General features: G+C 41.5%; 1 protein-coding gene and 1 long non-coding RNA gene across 4 annotated transcripts in view; one reads left to right on the plus strand and one right to left on the minus strand.

Annotated features, from left to right (window-relative positions):
- The window catches only part of LOC125755756 (uncharacterized), a 43,443-nt gene extending 25,633 nt beyond the window's left edge, over nt 1-17,810 (minus strand). Inside the window, exon 1 of the long non-coding RNA XR_007413031.1 lies at nt 17,625-17,810. This is a non-coding gene — a long non-coding RNA (uncharacterized LOC125755756). The remainder of the gene's footprint in view (nt 1-17,624) is intronic.
- PACRG (parkin coregulated) overlaps nt 1-21,634 on the plus strand; it is a 516,291-nt gene that overhangs the window by 401,679 nt on the left and 92,978 nt on the right. The gene's annotated exons all lie outside the window — the stretch shown is intronic.

The following is a 21,634-nucleotide window of genomic DNA, read 5'->3' on the forward strand; positions in this document are numbered from 1 at the left end:
CTGAGTTTATGGGAGGATTTCTGCACGGTCACCACAAGTAATTTAATCCCACATACTCTTCTACACAACTAATTTGGTTGTTCAAGCATATCGAGAGGCCAAAAAGCTCTATTTCTTAAGTTGATATATCATGCAGAAAATCAGATTTTCCTTTTCTTTTCTCAAAGATTATCCACAAACTATTAACAACTACTGCCTCTCATGGACTGACCGCTTCATGATCACATGCCAAAGGCTTCATGTGCCTTGCCTGACAGTATTTGAATTCTCATTTTATATATATTTTTTCTTTTTTTTTCTTCTTATCAAAGTTTGTATTTTAATTCCACTTAGGTAACATACAGTCTTCTATGAGTTTCAGGTGCACAGTGGAGTGATTTGGCAATTCCATCCATCACGCAGTGCTCTCCTTAATCCCCACTTAATTCCCATTTTATGTATTTGAAAGTTAGAGACCAGGCAGGTACAGCATTTACCCAAGGGCACTCAGATTGCAAATAACAGAGCCAGGGTGTGGCCCACATATGTCAGCTCAAAATCTGTGTCTCTGCTCAGCTTTGCAACCTTCCCCAAAAGTCAAAACAGCACCAAACCATTGAGTCATCTGGGCTAGCACCTGGGCAGGATCCCACCCACATTACTAGTAGAAGCATGCACAGGGATTTGAAATCTAGTCAGACTGATCCTGATACCTGTACACCTGACCATGTCACCACCACACCCCGGGCTATTTGGTAAACTAAGGTTAGGTACAGAGTATGTGATATAGCCTTGTTAGACAGTAAGCATTAGCAAGCTTATACCTACCCTCATAGTATCTCCATGCCCCCTCAGTGATTCAGATGGCCACTTGGGGACAGCAGAGATTCAGGGGCAATGGAAAGCTGAGCAGAGGACAGAAATGAAAGAACCAATTCTCAATTATTCTGTGGGTGCCTAGAGACAAACACTGTGGACTTGTTTCCGGCCTCTGTGTCTCGTGCCAGCTGTCCTCCCCCCCTTTACCCTTCCTCAGCCACCACCCAGGGACCTGTCCCTGCCAGTGTATCCACATGTGTGGGGACAGAAAACTGCAGATTATCTGCCTGAAGTGGCAAAAAGAAAAAAAAAGTGTACACACGTCTGCAGCCCACCCTCACCGTTCCAGACATAGCACCCCTGCTTTGCAAGCTAGACAGCAGTGCTTCATGTTTCATTCATTTCTTTTCTCACCATGAACTTCTCGGTGCCTATAAACGTGTTTTAAACTCATGAAGCAAAGGACTGTGTACACCACAATCACCTGAGTTCCACCTGGTCAGCCCTGACCAGGAGGCCTGGTGAGGCCCAGGGAAGTGCGGCTGGGTATCACATTGCTGATTTGAGAGATAGCACCGAATAGGACCCAGCCCGTCCCGGTGCCGCTCAGAGCAGCCTTGTTGTTGGCTCTCCCTTCTGGATGGGGTCTTAAACAAAGCCCCTAATCACTTCCGATCCTTATAGCTTTCCTGCTCTTAGGTAAGGTTTAAGGATTCTTGGTCACATTTCAACTCAAATAGGTTACCTAGGAACCTTCTAAGGACTTAGCCTACTTAATTCCCCCAGTAGTTTCAACTGAGAGTGATAGACTTTTCTAGGCCCTTGTACTCCACGGCTAGTGGGTGAAGTAGCTTTAGAGCCTACTCAGGCTTCTTTAGAGAACCCACCGCTTCCCAGCAACAAGCAAAATTGTCGCTTTCTGAAAATTCACATTGAGAAAAATCGTCTGATGGATGAAAGTCACTAAAGAAATCCCAATACTTTATGCTTGGTGAAAATTAATATCTGGTTTTACTTTACTCTGGTTCTCAGTTGAAACACAATGCAAGAATGGTCTTTGGAATGTTCTCATCTACAAAATCAATCCAAATAAGATTGCTGATGAGGCTTATTGTCTTCGACCATGATAACAATCCCAACTAATTTCTGTGCTGCTGAAACAATCTCTAGAGTCATGTTATATTCAAAAAGAGACTTGCTGTTTAATGTGGTGCCTAATCTCAATATGGGTCCATTTTACATCCAGCAGCTTTGTTGGAAAAAAGAATCTCCAAGTATTTAATTAGCAAAATTAAGAAAACACATACTTAAACACTGATATGAATGTGAAATGATAATTCCTTACATAAAGGTGAACTCCCACCTGTATTATCCCACAGCATCTTTCCAAGCAAAATAATAATATAAGCATTCTCCTATTTTGTTGACAAGGAAACTGAAACTTGTAGATGCTCATTGACCTGTTGGAGGCCACAGAGGTAGTCCTCTGCAGAGCACAGTACCATTGGATGCTTTGACTCAAGTCCAAACAGGGACTCTGCATTGCTAAGCATGGGGAGAGTGGTCAATAAGCTGGATGCTGTGAGTCTAGAGGAGGGAGAGATTCTGGTAGCCTTTATCAACTAAGGAAGCTTATAGAAGAAACACAGCATGAGGAATGAATAGAATTTGAATAGTCTAGAAAGTGCAGAACTGAAACTGTGTGGCTGGTCTGTACTGCATCCCAATGCACACTAACTGAATGAGTGAAGAATGAGTGAATGAGGAGGGTGGGCATCTGAGATCAGGAAAATGATCTAAGAGAGTAAGAAGGCAAAAATTCCCTGGGTGTGCTCAGGGAACACTGAGAAGACAGTGGCTCTGGGAGGGGTTCCACCTTGAGGAGCAGAGGAAGACAGGACCAGGGAGGTACTCTGCGGTCATGCAGGGAACTGGTGTGAGGCTAATAAGTGCAGAACTACACTGCTTTTGAATGAAGAACTTTATCCTGAAAACAGTGGGAAGCCAATGGCCACTTGTAGGGAAGTGATATGACAAAGCCCAGTGTTTTGGGAAGATGAGCAGAGAATGAAGCAGAAAACATACGGGAACATCTGATGCTCCTGATTTTAAGAGCCTTGCCCTGTGCCCCTCTAAAGCCTCCTGTTAGCTCTTCCATCAGTAGGAAGCCATGGACTTAAACCTGGCTGATGGGGGGTAGGAGGGGTAGAGTTTAAAGAAAACAACAACAAAAAAGAAATACTTTTAGACTTCCCATTCTTGACTTGTCTCCAAAGAGATCTGTTATATGGTCAGTCTTTTCATTAGGATTTTTAAGCTAATCAGTAGGCTTTATAAAGAATTACAAAGCTTTCACTGCAAAAATAATTAAATGGAGTAATTTCCTATGTCTAAAGTGATCAAATATGCTTCTGAAATTAGGGGAAATGCAGGCTTATCATAAAAATATAGCTGTAATGAAACTGTATGGCTTTATTGATTTTATTATAAAATATTTCCTTTTTGCCTTCTTAATTTGCAATGAAATGCTGATTTGCCTTGAAATAAAATATGGAAAAATCCTTGTACTGTAGGAAGCTTGTCACTCTAATGGGTGTCTTGCTCACTAGAACAGTATTTTGGCTGTGTTGGAGCACATTGAAAGGAATTAGATTAAGCTTTGCCAAAATTTCACTGTGAAAGAGTTTGCTATAACAGTGTTTTATTATATTCTTATTGAACTTCAGCCAGTTGAAAATAGAATCTCCTCACCATCCTTTTAAATTAGCCTTAAACTGCAGACAAAAGACAAAAATCAATGTGCAAATTTAGCTCCTTGCACACAGTTCCTTAAGAAATTTACCCCGGTGCTAATATGCAGCACTCATAGATAATAGAACATAGAGTAATTGGAAATTTTAAAGTAACATTTCTTATTCAATTTAGGTCCATTTAAGTGTCTCGTAAGTCCTGTACATAAATTGTTTCGTTAATGCTACAGGTTATTCTGAGTCTCTACATATGCCTCAGTGCTAACTCAATAAAACCATCCCCGATATGTTTCCTGTGCCCTGACAAATTATGGTGAAATTCAGAGTAGCAAACTATGATGAAAACTGTTAGAGGAAAGTAGTGCCTGAATAATAGTACAATGTTTAATATTATATTTCATTAATAACTGCAAAGAGCTTCGAGTAGCTCAACAGGATAAAGAAGGGTGTGTGGGCATGCGTATGCATGCACAAAGGTCATTCCCATCGGCCACAGCAGGTCTGATGTCTCTAATTGCTGTAAGTTGTCCAGATGCTGTGAGTTCTAAAACAACTCTTAGGAAGAAAACAAAACAAAAAACTTTGAATTCCTTAAAATAAACATCAGACCCAGACTAGTTAATTCAGAGACTCAGCTATCTTGGTCTCCTCCAGCACTGGACAAGAGAGATCAGTATGATAAAGATACACAACCTGGCCTGACTCAGGGGCTACTATACAGAAACGTATGTGAAGGCACTCCGCAGTGTGAGGAGGGAGCGAAAGCTGACCCTTCTTGGAAAAGACAATGCCACAGGCTTTGCAAACAAGTGCACCAGTGTATGGGAAAGATAAGAAGGGAGCGATTTGGCTCCATCGGAGACCTGGTGGGCACATGGAAACAGGACAAACAGTGCAAATTAGGCCAGATCACTAAAGATTTGTTTTCTCTCCTGATACCTGAAAGGTTGGGAGAGCTGAAGCCAGAAAGGCAATGCAATGAGCAGAAACCAAAAAAAAAAAAAAAAAAGGCGTTCACATAGCATGCATGGCTGGAAGGCAGCCCAAATACTGCTACCTACAGCCAGTGACAGTGGGAGAGGCCCTCATTCCCCATCCGGCAGCCCCACGTGGCAGTGCCAAGAGAAGAAGATAAAGAAGGGATGGGGTTTACTTGGGCTTGTCACACTTGATTGTTACTGAAAACAGTAAGTGGGGACAACTGGCCAGAATAAGCCTGGATTGTAATAGAAAATGAAACTAAAAAAAGATAGATCAGAGGATGTTGTTATAAAACAACCTAGCAACTCCTATAACATAGAGACATCGTAACAGGCTAAGCCGAAGCACAGGTCTCAAGTTCAGCCTGAGTAAAGCCCCAAGATAATTCCCAGTCGTCTAGAAAATCTAGATTTTTCAAATGAACAGAGCTTAATGATGTTAAATGCTGTTGCTTTAGTAATCACTACATTTCACTGCAAAGATATTAGCCAATTTTTAGGAAAATGCTAGATGATTAAAAAAAATTTTTTTAAGAAAAAGAATAAATTGAATGCTCACAGTGTAAACTGGTGGCCTAGTTACAGACTCCCCATCTTTCCATCACTACCCAATAAGATCCTGGAAGAAATAACTAGATTGTCAGCTTAATCCCACTTGTAAATATCCCATAAAATTCAAAGCAACCACTTTAGCTTAGTTGGGGCCATAATGGAAATGAGGGTCACAGTCACAAAGCAGGAATACAAATGGAAATGTTCTTTATTTTTATGTATCTCAATCAGTTTCCAGATTCTGAGTCCATACGCTGCCCAACCAGGTCCAGTCAGGACACTTCCAGTCAATTCCGGGAGATACTTTTGCCACATTTAGGTTTTAAGCTACTGCCCTGGTTTGTTTTATCTTCCTCCTCAGCTCATCCACATCTATATGAAGGCCCAGGATATGACACTGCCTCCCCAGGCGGGGGAGAGGGCCCACTCTCCACTTTCTCTGCTTCAGCCCAGTGTAGACAGTAGCAAGTCTTCTTTCAATGGTGACCCAGCCATTCCCCTGACACCCACTCCACCTGGGCTGGTAGCCCCTGGCCCCTCTGAGCACCCATGACCTACCACTCTCTAGAACACTTATAATGGACTGGCTAGCCCACAGCTTTTGTTGTGTATCCGCTCTTCCAGCAAGCTTTTGGATCTACTCTCTTCTGCTCAGAATGGAGCCCCCAGGGTTGGTTCCAGCACCCTGGGCCAACATAGCCCATTTGCCATCCGTGTCCCCACAGCCCCCCATAGCTCAGTGACAAAGGCTACCCATGGCTCTAGGCTGCAATTAGAAAACAATATTCCATCATCTCTCCTCTCAGATTTCCCTCAAATGTCTAACAGAATTCCCTCACGGAGCTAGTATAGTTTTAAAGACTTGTTTTCCCTACTTGTGCTCCAATCACATCTTTTCTGCCTTATATTCTTGCTAAGAATTTGAGTTCTTGACTCCACTGGTCCAGTTCTAGCACCCCTCACTTGGAACATGTGTGCCTCTTGGCCCAGTGGAAGCAGGTACACATTTCTGACTCTCCAGCCCTGTTTCATGGACTCAAACAGGACATTCCCTTGCTCCAATTTAGTTTGATAGAATTCACCTCTGTTCAGCAAATATTTACTAACCATCACTCTGTACCTCAGCCCACCCCTGGAGGCGCCTTTCTGTCCAAGTGCTGATTGGCACGGACAGCAAGCATTTAATCAGCCCCAGTCCTCTGCCCACCCGCAGCACACACAGAATGATGACTTGGACGGTTACTAGTGGGCATGAAATCTCTACATTCTCCCCTTTGATCCTTCTCTCTTCACTCGCATTCTCTGTTCTGTTCCTTCCACCCACTCTGGAGTGGCTGAGGTTCCACACTCTCCTAGGCAATTTCATTTGCTTCACTTCCAGGTCAGCGGTTCCTGGGTCTTTTTTTTTTTTCTCTCTCTCTTTTTTAAAGCAGGCTGTCTCCTGAATACCAATTGATGCTTTTGACTGCATTTTAGACACCCTAAACTCAGTAGGACCAGGATTGAATTCGCTGTCTATTTCCTTCTATGTGTTGCATGCCAATATTTATTAATAAATCGGTCATTAGGCACCCCTCCTGGAACCCCAGCACCATCTTGGGGGCCATGCTCTTGTCACCACCCACATCCAGTCATTTTACCTGGTCTTGGGGATCAGCTGTGAAACGGTTCATCATGCTCTCCTTTTATTGCCTCTGCCTGAGTTCAGACTCTCCCCACCTTACTTCTGGACTGGCACACAAGTCTTCTGAGATTCCACATTCCTGTGTTTGTTAGTGTACTCGCCACAGGAACTGCCTTTCTCAACACAAAGTCTCATCCTGGTGTTCCTTTGGTGAAAACAAAACTCCCAGTTGTCATTTTGCAACTAGTTTGGGGTTGTGTGCATTTATATTAAGTCTTTTTTCTAAATGGAGTTATATGATCTGTGCAGAGTCCCCAGGCACCATCCTGGCTTGCTTCATAACACAACGGGATAAAGCCCAAATCAACCATTCTTTGTATGGGAAAAGTTCTCCCAAATAATTATCTTCTTTGACTTGTACACAGTACGCATTTACCAAATGTTTAGTCGATGTTGAATTGACTTGCTCCTGCATCAGTTGTTTTGATGACAGCTGATACTAAACCTGTGCCCAATCCAAATGACTGGTTAATAACTCTGAATCCAGGAATATATATTTCAGCCCTGAAAGCTGCTTTAGAAATTCTATGTACTCTTTTACATGTGACCTTGATAAAATTCTAACTTGATGATGGGGCATCAAAGAGGCTTAGTTTTTTAAGCCTCTGACTCTTGATTTTGGCTCAGGTCATGATCCGGAGGTCATGGGACTGAGCCCCTTATTGGGCCCTGCACTCAGCCAGGAGTCTGCCTGAGGATTCTCCCTCTCCTGCCCCTCTTCCCCTGCTGCTGAGTGTGTTCTCTCTGGCTCTTTCTAAAATAAATAAATAAATCTTTAAAAAGATGATACTATTTTTGAGTCTAACCCCTCCTTTATAAGTCAGGGCACGAATACTCCGTTCTGAAAGACTTTTCCTCAGAAACAGGACCCACATCAAGGGATCGGCCCAGGAACCCAGAGGCCCTCTTTCTAGGTTGGAAATGTGAAGAGTCTTTGATTCCGTGGTTCTAAAGGGCAGCTTCCCCATTTTCTACAGGTGGACCTTCTCCTGCCTTGTCTAGTTTCATTGTTATGATACAATCTGCACCAAAATTTCCTAAGTAGTTGCAAGCATTTACATGTTGCTCCTGTGTCGGGTCTGAGAACCCCAAACACAGTTGTCGTTGTCCATCTAGATAGTTAGGAGACAAATAATCTCTTTATATACAATAAACACTGGGCTTTGGATCTTTCCAAATGCTATTCACTTGTAGGTATTTACTAAGAACAATTAAGGAATGTTGCTAGAACTTGAAAAACATCTTCTACATTTTTATTCTTGTAAGCAATCAACATGCTTTCCTCTGAAATAATAGAGACCATTCTCTTTTAGCCTAACAAAATATGAGGGGGTTAATTTCTTTAAATGTTAAAGATGGTGAAGTGCAATGATACTGCAGAAAACATTTTGCCAAAAGAAACTAAAGTGGAGATTTATAACTTATGTATAAAACCCCCTTTGTATGATCAAAGAAGGCATCATCTGTACCACTAAGTTCTACGTCTAATATAATTTTTTTGAGGAGGAATCAGGCATGAAATGAACTGGTTAGGGGTTTGCTCACAAATACATAACAGCTATGATGACGCCTTCGGTTTTAGGCAATGCAACTCTACAGGTGAACACTTAGCCAATTTGTTAACACAGTGTTTTAAGAACGCCTTTATAGAGCAATGGAAAAAGAAAAGTTATCTATTGCTGCCTGGGAATTTATTACATAATATATTAGAGAAAGGAACTAGATGATTGTGCCCTGCACATTTATTATCTGATACTTTTAAAGGCTGAGTGACCTTGCCAACCATCTATTGTAGCAAGTGCTTTAATCGACACCTAGCTTATAGACTGCAGGTCTTTCCCATGTTCCCTTTTATATGAAACAACAATTCCATTTCATTTTCTGTCAGAAAGTTTGGCATGGTTGTCCCCCTGCAAGCTAACTCCATGTCGATTTCTAGGGAAAGAGACACAGATGAGTTTTGTGAAAATGTATTTAAATGCAGCCACCAACCAAACCATCAGCATCAACAGAAAGTCAGCTGCTCCCAGTACCACTCGCCCAATGACAGTGACTGACAAGGGCTTGTATTCATGGCCCCCAGTTTACGTAAATGCTGACACACTGGTCACGCAGGACATGCTGGGTTAATGCTCGCAGGGCCAGACTCCCAGGTGGCCAGTCCCTTGTTTTTGCGAATTATATCTGGTAACAGCACAAAAGCAGCAGAATTCATTGATAAAAGTATATGTAACAGATTCCAAAAAGAGGAACGATCGCTCCAAGTGGGCAAGCTCAATCATCAATGGAAGAAAGTAGGTTTCCAATGCAGGTCTTCATAATGTGACTGTCCAGATTTACATTCAGTGGATTTTCCCTACTCAATAATAGGCAAATGAAGAAAAACAACTCCTTGCTCTCCTCACAGAAAGTTATTAATGTGACCCTTACCAGCAATGACTCATTAGTAGCTTATTAGGACCCAGAAAACTTGCCTAAATATAATATAAATAGAATTTCAAAAGAAGGTGTAAGTATTCTTCAACTAAACTCCAAGTCTACAAACATACATCCATATGTATGTTTGTTCCTCAAAAGCACAATCATGAAGATGAGGCCCATCAGCAACGATCTGCCTTGAGCCAAATGTTTGAGCCTAAGTTTTCTTTTCGTTTTTTTTTTTTTTGAAGGTTTTTATTTATTTGACAGACAGAGAGGGAGAGTCAGTGAGAGAGAATGAATGCAAGCAGGGTGAGGGGCAGAGGGAGAAGCAGACTCCCCGCTGAGCAGGAAGCATGACTCAGGGCTCGATCCCTGGACCCCGAGATCATGACCTGAGCCGAAGGCAGACACTTCACCAACTGAGCCATCTAGACACCTTTGAATTTAAGTTTTCAAAAAATAAAATACAGATTAAGAAATAGTCTGGTTGATGCAGAGTTGCATTAGACTCGAGTGCTCTGACGGGCTCCGTAGGAAGGGACTTAGACTCTTAAGCAAAGAGCCCAATGCACTGAAGTAATTCTGAAGGTTAAATATGTCTGAAAATTGTCTGAAGGCCCTGCACGGGTGCACAGGGGACTTGGAAAGAATGTGCTTTCTTATGAAATCTGAATTTCTTCCCTTAGAACAGGTAAAAATTCTTTATTTTCTACTTTTCTTCTGATCAGACATCAAAGGTCAAAAACATTAGTAAGAACAAAAGTTAATGAGAACAAAGTAACCCCTCGGTGCTGAACCTTGGTGAAATCCATGACAAGGCTCAACCTGGAATGGGGCAAACATTTGAGGTTCTTTGTCTTATATTAAATCCACTCATCTGTTCTGTTAGCCTGCCCAAAAGACAAAGTCAACATCAATGTACTCTTCTTCCCCTGATGATCTGTCATTTTGTCTTCTGCTCATGATGCCCGCATAGACGATTGCAAGTGTGTTTAGTCAATGCTCTGATGCAATCTTTTTTGTTCTCCTGAAACAGCCCAAATCAGAAATCCTTTATTTAACACATATCAGAATATCGAAATCAAAATATTATTTATACTATTATATTTCAGTGGCTTGGGGAAAAATGTTACTTGAATTCAAGATAGAGGAGGCATTATTAATTAGCCTTCAGTTCAGGAGAACAACATGAACTAGGAGCATCTTTTCCTCAACCCTTCTATCTGAATGGACACTCACACCTCAAATGCAATAGTAAACAAACTAATCACTATCCCGGGGAACCCTCTGATCCAAATTCCCTCCATGCTCAGAACCAGATTTCTGTAGAAGACCCTACCTGGCTCCACCTAGGTGTCAAATCTCCTTGTCACCTAACTTTCCTCCTTTTCCTGATGTCTGCATCTCCCTTCTGCCTCATTGCCCTCTGTGAGGTGCCCCTCCTACTCCTTATCTCCTTTCCTGGGGCTCAGATCCCTGTCTCCCCATCTGGGCTCCTCCCTGCCATCATCCCTGCGAAGTCGCTGCCCATCTCTGGCCTGAGCCATCTCCACTCTTGAGTGAAGGCACCCACGTAGGTCCTGGAGAAGGTTTCCCCTAGCTGTGGGATTGTGTGAGTCTGCCCTTAGCTATGAGACCCTGTGATACCTTCACTGTATCCCCCACTGCTCTTAGACGGGCACTTTGGGGTCCATTCATCTCAATGACTTGTTTGTGGACCATACTTCCACAAGTGTGGAAGGAGGCACACTTTGTCCTCACTCTGTCCATCAGCAGAATACCACCTTCTCCCCCTCCCCACCTTCCAACACTAAAAGCCTTTGTACTTCAAGACTGTTCTCAGGTAACTTCTTATCTGACGACACTTTCATCCATCTCTTTTTCTCTAAACTAATGCAACACTGAATCATTGTCTCTTGTAAAATATGCATTTTGCCCTGCCTGTGTTACATTTGTCTCAGAGCCCAAAGTAGACTGTAAGCTTCTTGAAGACTATGGCTCACTCCTCTCTCGGTATCCCCCCCGCCCCAAAACCAGCAGTGCCTTCCACGCACTAAGCACTGAGGGAGTATTTGTTGAATTGATTTCAATTAATTCAGTTTTTAACTGAATCAAGCAAAGGATGTCACAAGCTTGCTTTTATAACTAAAGAAAGCACAGTTGTGCAGCTGTCGACAGAGTCTCTGGGGGCTGGAGGGAATAGCACAGGGAAAATCCTCAGAAGCCAGCTGACTGCTGGTCAAACCAGGTGCAAGTTGGGAAAAATTCTATAGTGAATGAAAGAAAATAAGATGCACAGTGGAAAAAGAATACCAACATTCTTGCAAATGAACCTTTAAGTATTATTTTTACAAAGAATACAAGGATTATTTCAGTTCCCTTGTTGACTCGTTTGTATGTTCTTCCTACAGATACTTTTGGAAAAAGACCTATTGTTTGTTTTTCTCTGTGCTGACACAGTAGCCATTGTTTATAACTGTAATCATAGCACACATAGTTGAAAATGTGGGATCGGGGACAAGCTGTATTTCCCCCTCTGGTTCTTTAGACAGTGAATACTGTGTTCTTTATGTCTTATCACAGCTCTTTTGTCAAACATTTAATGATTTTTCCCCAGACAAATTTGTAGTTTGTTATCAACCATAAAAATGCCTTTATTGCCTTGTTTTTAAACATTTAAACTTTGGTATGTATGTCTCAAGATGAGCATGAATTAAGGTGTTTATTTCATTTTAAATACATTTTTTATTACGGTGTATAAAGCTAGATTTCTCCAACAAGGATGCCTTATATAGAACTATATTTAGACTTGATGAAAATGCATTTTATTTTAGTATGTGTTTGTACCTTTCTTGGAGGGTGGTTATGCCTGTTGGCTCCCAGGTCAGGTGTGTTGAGAGCATTTGTCAAATGTGAGACAAGCGCAGACATCTGTAACTTTGTGCAGCATGTGGCTGTCACTAGATTTCCTAGCTGCAGAAAGGATCTGACACACTTATCCACTCCTGAGATTTCCATTTTTCCAAATGCCCAAGATTCCTTACTCTTCTGTAACTCATAAACCAGAGACCAAATAAATTTAAAAAAAAAAACTTTTAAAAATATCATAAATAGTAACCATTTGTTTTGTCCTGGTTTAAAAAATTACAATATGTTCCTTGATATGACATTTGAAGGCTTTAATTCAAATGAATATTTATGACAAATAAAATAAATTTCAAACACATTTGGCATATAACTTCAGGGCAATTTTAAAGTATCCATTTTTTAAGTTGGCGGTGGAGTCTACAAAAAGTCTTAATGTGCCACTTTATATTTTTATGAATAGCAAATTATAGAACACATTTTGCTGCTCTAACCATTTCCATGAGACTTCACTTAGATTGAAGGGATAAAAAATGATTGTCAGTCTTTCAAATGCCTAGAGGAAAACTCTCCAGTTTTGTTTTCAATTTGTTTTCAAGGGCTGATTTAAACTTTTTAAGAGACAATGTGTGAAGAGTCAAGGTCAAAGTTGGTAATTTTACCATTATTCAACTGAGATTACTCTAACTTGTATTACAAATATAAAACACTACTAACAAGGCAGTTCTCCCCAGGGATTATGAGACAGACAATTTTTAAGAATCTAGATATCGTGCACAAAATATGGGCAATATCTAGTCTTCCTTGAGAACAAGAAGGGAAACTCTAAAGACATGGATGCATCAGCAGCTTTCAGCTAAGGAGTTTCATTTTCTAAAGTTTTGTATTATTTAATTGGAAAACTTTTCCTCAAAGATAATTTTTTAAAGTTTTTCCTTTTCAAAGTTAAAAATTATACTAGCACATCATATTTTGTAAGTTATTCCTACAAGTATTTCAAATAAAATCTATTTTCAATGTTATATATATTTTAAACATGTTGAAAAACATACAGAATCAGAGACCTCTTCAAATTCATGTTGGATTAGAAGTTAATCTCTTAATACTGACCATATGGGACAGTAAAGAGCATCTGTGCTGGAAATTGCACCCAACTTCACTTTCCAGAGATCCTATAACCAATGTCCCTAGTGGCAGTGTTTCCTTAGGATGCCCCAAAACTCAGTGTTAATTATTTCCTTTAATCTGTGTCCATCTTTTATTCTCCAACCCTACCCCTTCAGATCTTCCTGCCTGTCTTTATTTTGGTCTTTCTCACAGTGGGGCCACTGAGAACTCCCCAGCTGGTGGATGCCCAAGGCCACATGCTGCCTGCCCATCACACATAGGACAGGTTACTGAGGCCATTCTGCCCCTGGTTCTTTGCTCTGGATGGAGCACCTCTGGAGTAATGCTGCATTTGGAATCCTACTGACACACTGATACTGAAGAGACCACCATTTTTTTGGGGGCCATGGTCACTTCACTTATCCATATAGCCAAGGATTTTGGAGTTACTAAAATTAGTCATGAAAATTAGGATGTGCAGATCTGCTTGGCCACTGGGAATTAAGCCAACTCCCCAGAATCAAGCATACTCTGCTTCTTTCCTCTCTTTGTACCTCGTTATCTCTGTCCTTCCCCTATATTTTTCCTTTCCTTGTCATGCATGCATGTTGTGAGCGTTGGACATTCAGGCATATGCCAAGTGTTTCTCCTCTAAATGAATGTCTTGCCTTCTCTCCTGAGACTGGTCCTCTTCACCTTTCATTTTGATGTGGATTTGTCCTCCAGAGAGAAGCCACTTCCACTGACCCTCAGCTTTCACTATGTTCAAAATGAGGCACTTTTTCAAAGGTAACAATTGAAGGAGTCTCTTTGTCCATGCACAAGAAAGAACATATTTAGGGATGTGTTGGTCCTCTCAACCACATACAGATGAATGACATTTGATTGTTTTCATGTTTCATTTTAATGTTCTATAAATTACATTGGCTAGTTGTCAATTTCCTTTATAATTCCTTAAATTTCAGTCTTATCTGAAGCCATTAAATCCAAAGAGAGTAATGCTAAGGAAACTGTTAACCATGCATGCCACCTTAACCACATTTCTGAGACTGTCTCTTGAGTTCAAGTCTACTTACATAATAAATTTGACCATGAACTCTAATAAGACATGTAGGCAATGAAGAAGAGCATTGAGCCACCCTCCTCTTTCCTTTCCACGTGTCCTGATAACACAGTGTTTCCAACTCCATGCCACTTCCTTTTACTCCAGTCCACCCACCCTATCCCCATTTCCTGGAAATACACTTTAGAGACTTTTTACAGTCAGGGAAAACAGGAAGAAAGGGATCCCACTTGTACCAGTGCTACTGGGAACCTCAACAGCTAAGGGCAATTAAACACCTTGCCCTGCCTCCATTCCTCTCTCCCCTAACCCCCATTTTAACCTTATGGTACTTCTTTCTTTCATTACCTTGCCTAGAAAGGGAACTTCTAGGAACTTCTATGCCTAAAGATGACATTTCCCCTCTGCACAATCACATTGTTCTCCTTCTGAATTAAGTTTCAGTCCCACCACCATTCTACAGTTGCTCTCTTGGAGAGCCGTGACTCTGATATTCTCAGATCTGAACTTTCTCACCTCATAGCCTCTCCTTTGACTGGGTGACGATGCAGACCACCTTCTATTTGGCGTGGCTTCTGAGATTTCACCTCACAGCTCAGCATGCATTCCCCTCATCCTCCTTCCTTCATTCTCCTGCTCCCCAACTGGCATCGGCCCCTCTTCCAGTCACTAATCTGTGAGATGGCCTCTGTGGCCTCTGAACCAATCACTCCTATATTTGGTTCTTGCTCACACTGTGCCTCTTCAGTGACCTTTCCAACATTTTCCCTGGCTCATCTCATGGCCACATCCAGAGCACCATGTCCAAAATCAAACCCATCATGTTCCTCATAGAGTCACTGAGAGAATTAAATGATGACGTTCATGAGCTACAGGTAAACATGTCTGCCACCATGACCACATCTGCCACCTCTGATGTGAAAGCTATTACTATTACCATTTCCCAACAGCCCTCAACAGCTTGTGTGTCTCCAGCAATGACACTGCCCTTTGCTCACTAGCGTCTCCATCTTACAGTGACCCTTGACTCCTTCCTCCCCTGCCCCACATCCTTTCTACTTGACTCCTTCCTCCCCTCCACAACCTCTCCCAGGGTTCCTGGGAACTTTACTATGTGACATTGAACAGGCTGCTGAACTACTCTATACCTTGGCAGAAACAAAATAGAAGTAATGAAATCTACCTTGGTAGAACTTGGGGCACCATTAGGAAAAACAGCTTCCATGAACAGAGTAATCAAGCTTGGCACTTGGTAATGGATAAATGTCACCTATTATTGTTGTTAGGATTGTTGACATATTAACCGTGTGAAACTCCAATGGTAGTTTCTGCAGTTTAAGAAGGAAGAGAAGAAGCCAAGAAATAAGATATAAATGAATATATCTCTATATAACAAGATCTGGTAGATATTCAGAAGATAAAGGCAGTCAGACAGACAGATAAACAAGTAGGTAGATGATAGACACAGGTGGAGAGATACACTAGAAAGATGGAATGATACATAGCATAAGCGGGAAAGATGGAGGAGGGAGAAAATTTAGGTAGAAAAAATATATTGAATTTATGGTTGTATTATTGGGGATATTTTAATTTTTTATTTAAAGACTTGAGCCTAGGGCAGCCCCCATGGCACAGCAGTTTAGCACCGCCTGCAGCCCAGGACGTGATCCTGGAGACCCTGGATCGAGTCCCATGTCGGGCTCTCTGCATGGAGCCTGCTTCTCCCTCTGCCTGTGTCTCTGCCTCTGTGTGTGTGTGTGTCTCTGTGAATAAATAAATAAAATCTTTAAAAAAATAAAATAAAATAAAACAAAATAAAAACTTGAGCCTAAAATTTATGAGGTAGTCTCCTTTTCCCCAGGAAAGAAGTACATATCTTATTAGTGGCGATTTAATTTTTTCACAGTAAAAATTTTCCTTTCAAATACAGTTGTTAGTGCTATTCGGTTCTCACCTCTATGGACATTTGGGGTGCTTTCAGCTATTTCCAGGGCACAAATCTTTTCTGAAATCACCTCTAACTATAAAGGAAAAAAAATACCATCTGTAAATGCTTTTGTCTAGAGATATATCATGAAAATAAAGTCCCACTCACCTATTGTCCTTATGAAACTGGTGCCTATTTTCTCTTCTTATTTTAAATTTTCTCTCATTACCCTCCATTTTAAGGAAATTGACAAGGGAACATTTCAGAACAAAGGCTATCGTATCTTTCAGAGAAACAAAGAATTAGCCACATCCAAATGGATATTAAGAAGAATAGCTCTCCAGTCCATGTCAAATGCACAAAGCAAAAAATGTGAAGTTGTGATGTCATTTAATGCATTTTGAAACATATAAGGCACTGTGCAAGGGTACCAGTATTTTTAATATTACAGAGGAAGAGGTTTCTAGATATGCATTTATCTGTGTGACTCTCCCAATTCCTAATAATGGGCGCCAATGTCTTCAGGGAAATCGGAATTAATATAAAAACTTTTATCCAGTAATACTCTTTCTTTATTGAAATAGCCATTTTAGTCTGGTCCTTCCGTGTAGCATGTCTTCCCCAAATAGGCAGTTATTTATTCATTAAAAGGATTTTTAGATTTTTAGTTTTAGGAGACTGAGGCTTGGAGCAGTTAAGGATTCAGGTCATGGTCACACAGGCAGAAATGGCACATGCAAAATTCAAAACCACACAGTGTATCCCAAAGACCTCACCCTTACCCAATAAGCATGGTGCCTCTTGAGCACCCAGTATCTTCTTGGAGAAGAGGAATGAACAGTGGAGGGAATAAACAATGTGGCCAGACTGAAATGTTGTTGAGGGAGAGTGCGTGAGGGTAAGATATCTTCCTCAAATTCCTCGAGCCCTTCCAGACCTTGTTTCCGCCCCCTCCCCAGAGTTAACAACCATGCTATGTGGTTCTAAAGCTGGGGGGGGGGGGGGGAGTGTATGTGTGTGTGTGTGTGTATGTATTTATGTGTGTCCATGCCTGTGTGTACACACAACATAGTTATATATATATATATATATTCATAATACAGACATGTACATATCCCACATATACGTACAGTTAGAGATAAACTGCATTATAGATAATATGTGTTACTATATAGGTAATTCTTCAGACATCTTAAACATTGTTATGTGGCATACAGTACTTATATTTTTCTTTTTTTTTTTCAGTACATATATTTTTCTGTGTAACTTGCTTAAGGCTACTAAACATTTGCCCATTAAAGAATAGAAAATGACAATGTATATTTTTTAAATTTTAAAATGATGTCAGATATGTTATCCCTGGAAGGGAAGAAATGAAATAACTTTGCTTTGGTAAAGACTGAGAACCAGAGGAATCTTCTACTGAGTCTACCACAAGTTTTTATTTTAAAACATAGAGAAAAATAATGTGACTCACTTTCGCCTAGGCCTGCTGGTTCCCAGAGCCTGTGGCAGCCCCTGAAGAGAGAGTTTTTCTTTTGGAGCAGAAACTGGGACAGAGACATCAGGATGAGAGCCTCCTCCCTCCTTCAGGCATGCTTGCGCGTGCGCGTGCACACAGACACACACACACACCTATCCTAACGTCCATGTTTGATTCCATGATCCGTAACATTTGCATGACCTCACTCTAAGGCAAATAGTATTAACCTTGGACTTTAAGCACCAAGGGTACAAACGTGGGCACGTGTCACATACTTCTAAGTTCATGCATACTTTCCGAATAGCACATAGCCATGAGTAGGAGAGGAAAACGGATTGAATTGCATGAGCGGCATTCCAGATGTATTGATAGAACTGCGGCAAGAGTCCTTTTTCTAAGGTCAAACGTTAACCTTTTATTGCTCAAAGTGGGAACACTTGATGATAATCATTGGTAAGCTAATGAAAACTAAAAATCCTCAATAGCTTCAACATTCTTTCATGATCTTTGTTTTGGATAGCACCTTGACGGGGTAGCCAGCCATCCTTGTTTGTTCCAGACTGAGATGCTTGCCAGGACACATGGCTTCCAGTGCTATATCTGGGATGGGAAGTGAACCTGTTATATGTCCTTGCATGGGGACAATGAAGAATACACTGCTTCACCTACATCCCTGAGCAGCCGACACCTGGGCATTGGGCCATTCCCAGCAACCAGAAGCTGGGGTCTGGGCTGGATCAGCAGAGCATGGGCACCCGGCCTGTCAGCAGTTTCATGTCCTTTGAGTTCTGTCTTAATGTTTCTAATCCTCCCATGACCAAGTTTTCATGCATTCTGTAGAATATGAGATTTCCATTAAGGACATTAACTATTTCTTACCTTATAATTCATAAAACAATGATAAGGAAAATTAAAATGACAGAAACATAAAAGAAAACACTTTTAAAATAGCATTATGAAAAATGCTTACTGTAACAGAATTACTGAAAACTTTTAATCATCATAAACCTATTTTTACACTTCATTGTAGTGCATATGTTTTATTAATTCTTCTTAGCATATATAATTTTTAAAGGACCAAGAAGTCTTAACTATCAATAGTTTCATAACAGGGTCTTTCTTAGTCTTGCTATCTACTGGCATACATTCCTGTCTTGGTTTCCTTAGAAATGGGCTGTCGAGGGATACAGGTGCTTCCTCCCTCACAAGAAGAACAGCCCCTTGTGGGAGCCTCACAGGAGGTCTAGGTGTTGTAAAGACAGTGAAGGCATGGGGTGGGATTAAATCTTAAATCACCCAGCTCACCAACCCCTTTCTTATCTACCTCCTGTCCAATTCAATTCAACAAAGATTTACTGACAGCCACAGGTGCTTGGGGAAGACAGAGAGGAACCAGCCAAGACCCCCACACTCGAGGGAGGAACACCATGCCCTAGAAGTGCCTGAGCTTATAGGGCAGACTCATGTAGTCTCCTTTCTACCACATCACCTGTGTCAGTCAGGACCATCTACTTTAACTGTTCTGTTTTCATGTGTGGAAAATGGCATTTGAACCTACCTTGAGGGGTCTCTGTAAGGGTCAAATGTATAGCGAAGGCCTTGGGTATGCAAGGCTCATTACAAATGTGAGTTGCTATTTCTACTCCTTGATAATTACGGAGCATTGTTTAGCAGGGGAGACAGAGGTGCCCATGTAGAGATCTTAGAGGCTGACCTGTGAGGTTAGAGGCGGGGGAGTCAAGAGGTAGGGCAGTTGTGGTGGAGGCTTCCCCAAGGTGGGGTCGGAGCTGGACTACGAAGGTCAAGAAATAGAGAGGCCAGCAAAAGGAGAGATGTATCCAGCAGGGGGAACAAACTGTGAAAGCACACACAGAGATTTCAGCAGGCTGTGGGGAGGCAGCGGGAAGGCTGGGTCTTGTAGCTCAGAAGACAGGTGTGTGTGAGGGAGCAGGTGAGGGGAGCCATCCCCAGGGCAGCAGGTGAGAGGGGACAGAGGAAAGAGAGAGGCAGACCAGGGCAGGCGTACTCACCAGTTGATAATTAGAAACTACCCAGTAAAAAAAAAAAAAAAAAAAAAAAAGAAACTACCCAGTAACTAAGGAATAAAAACAAAGTTGCCCTGAGTGCTAAGTCCCATCCAGCAAACAATCTCTCTTTCGTCCCAACACTGCGATGTCTGTCTTTTGCTGCTTCTAAAACATAATATAAATATGGGTGTGTGTGCATGTGTGTGTGTATGTGTGTATTATAGATTCAGATTCTCATTCTTATGTTTTCCTACATTCTGCCAACAGTAATAGAACAAGTTACATAAATTGCCACCAACTGTCAAATTTTCAGGATTCTCCATTCTCAGAGTTCAAAGAGAAGTAGTTGTAATGATGGTTTTCACATTGGAATAAGAAATAGTAAGCCAAGCTAACCTAGAGAGGCTTCTAGCAAATAGATCCTGGATTGGTTCCTTGCCTGCAATTTCAGTAATTTATAACCCCAGAAATGAAATAAAAAATAGGCAACTTTGCCTAAATCTCGTGAGTAATTGAGAAAAAAAGGCAGATTATCTGGGCCTCAGCAAGTACATCTACATAGTTATAAATAAAGAATGCCGAAGGAGTACGTAGGAGGCCAGGCTCCCATGGCAGCTTGAGAGTTCAATGTGAGGGCACCTCTTCATCTCTGGTCTGTGTGATGGGCATGGCGTGACTCTCCACATGCGAGAGTCTGAAGAGCCACAGAGTGTTCAGGTGCCTGCTTGATACAGCTGATGGCCACCAAGCAGGGTAGATCATTGTCCCTCCCCCTTGCCACTTGTCGCTCCACCACAATTGTCACTCGCTCAAACTGATTTTCTTAAACCATTTGAAATGAAGGAAGCACCCTCGCTGTGAATCAATCAAATGAATCATTTCTGAAGATCTCTTTTGGTAAGAAACTTTGTTTGCCTAGAGTTGTGGTCGATGCTCTTCCTCCCTCAGTTCATTAGTTCACGTAACAACCATCTCAATGTACATCTCACTACGAGTGCCCTGGAGGAAAAGATGACTCTGCTCCTTCTGAATCCACAGGACAATAGCGGCAAACTCCAGGCTTGTTAATGTACAAGGTATCGCCAACTCATCAGAAAAGGCTGTGAGCAGTCTGCCAGCACTGTTGTGGTCTTGTAGCCATGAGTCTAATTACTTTGAAAATAAAATGAAGAGAAGTTACCTGTCAATTAGGTCCTACTCGTCCGAGCTTTTCCTAGTTAATGCAGGTCACTGCAACGATGCGGGGCACATCTTATACGAAGTCTCACAGATCACATTGGGGTGCAGTTGTTTGCAGCTTTCATGCCTGAGTGGGGTGTGATCGTGTGTTAATTAGTTCCCTATAAAGAGAAAACAGACTGCATGCACATAGAACCAAGTGTACCTTTTCCTAATAAACAGTGGTTTTTAAGAAAATCATTAAGTTTAAAGGAACTAAAATTATGGAGGGATGCCCCATTCTCTGGCAGATGTGGGAGTCTCTCACCCCTTTGTCATTAGAATCACAGGTGCTGGAGCACTGACAAGGACTGTGTTTGTGTGTGTTTGGAAAAGGGTGAGAGAGAGGACTGTTGGCATTAGGTCAGCTTCAAATGATTTCTCCTCTAGAAATATTTGTACATTGTTATAGGTGAGTGAGAGACCACTGAGTTTCCAGATTCTTTCATTATCAATTCTACTCAACCTTTATCTTATCTATGGTATTCAGGTTTCTCTAAGATGATAGGTCATACAAAAGTTCCCACCTCTGCCCCGTGGATTAATATTTTCCTGCATGTTGTTATATGTACATAGCACAGCCAAAAACATTGATGGGAACAAAACACCCTCTTTGTTTCCCACTTCCCCTTTCACCTCCCTTACGCCCACCAATCCCATGTGAGTTGTAATGCCAAAAGATCCAGAAGCTGGGAGGTACGGAATCAGGTAATAGGAAGAGCCTACAGACCAAAGCCACAGCGGGTTATCAGGACCTAA

This window comes from Canis lupus, chromosome 1, assembly GCF_003254725.2.
Source record: "Canis lupus dingo isolate Sandy chromosome 1, ASM325472v2, whole genome shotgun sequence".
NCBI classification, from domain to species: domain Eukaryota; kingdom Metazoa; phylum Chordata; class Mammalia; order Carnivora; family Canidae; genus Canis; species Canis lupus.